This window comes from Meleagris gallopavo, unplaced genomic scaffold (assembly GCF_000146605.3).
Source record: "Meleagris gallopavo isolate NT-WF06-2002-E0010 breed Aviagen turkey brand Nicholas breeding stock unplaced genomic scaffold, Turkey_5.1 ChrUn_random_deg7180001312104, whole genome shotgun sequence".
Taxonomy (NCBI): domain Eukaryota; kingdom Metazoa; phylum Chordata; class Aves; order Galliformes; family Phasianidae; genus Meleagris; species Meleagris gallopavo.
The window spans coordinates 1-488 of NW_011269581.1; the positions used below are offsets into that span (position 1 = coordinate 1).

General features: G+C 45.7%; 1 long non-coding RNA gene across 1 annotated transcript; it reads right to left on the reverse strand.

The window, feature by feature from the left end:
* Positions 1-167: 167 nt before the first annotated feature.
* On the reverse strand, positions 168-427 carry LOC109365284. Its single transcript, XR_002110883.1, has 2 exons — positions 318-427; positions 168-224 (listed from the first exon to the last, which is right to left on the reverse strand). It is a non-coding gene; the product is annotated as an uncharacterized LOC109365284 (long non-coding RNA).
* Positions 428-488: the final 61 nt, after the last annotated feature.

Here is a 488-nt window from a genome sequence, read left to right on the forward strand (position 1 = left end):
GGAAAACACAGCCTTCTGTGAGCTCTTCCAGTGCCAGTCTTTTCCTTTCAGTTCCAGCGAATGTGTGCAGCTGGCAGTCTGCGTACTGTTTGTGTTAAGTAGGTAACAACTGTTGAAGGCTGAAATTTTTTGTGGGTTTCGGGTTTTTTTGTTTGTTTATTTTTTTAATTTATTCAGATCTTCATTTTGTTGCTCTTGCAGGAGGTGTGAAGTTGCACACCTGTCTGGGGATAATTAAAAGAAAAAGTAATTACTGCTTCACTGCACAGGTCTTCTATCAGTCTGACAGCTGGCCAGCTGGCAGCTTTCCTCCTTACCACAGGTCTGTACCAGAAGAGGCCTGTCCCTGCATGGGGACTCATCTAAGCAGAGCGCAGCATTGCCTGGAGGCTCTAAGTATGTCTGTAGGAGCAGAGTAGGCACCGTTGGTGTTCTGCCTCTTTGATCTGTAGTTTGGAATTCTTTGGGCAGTCTCACTGCAGGATTTG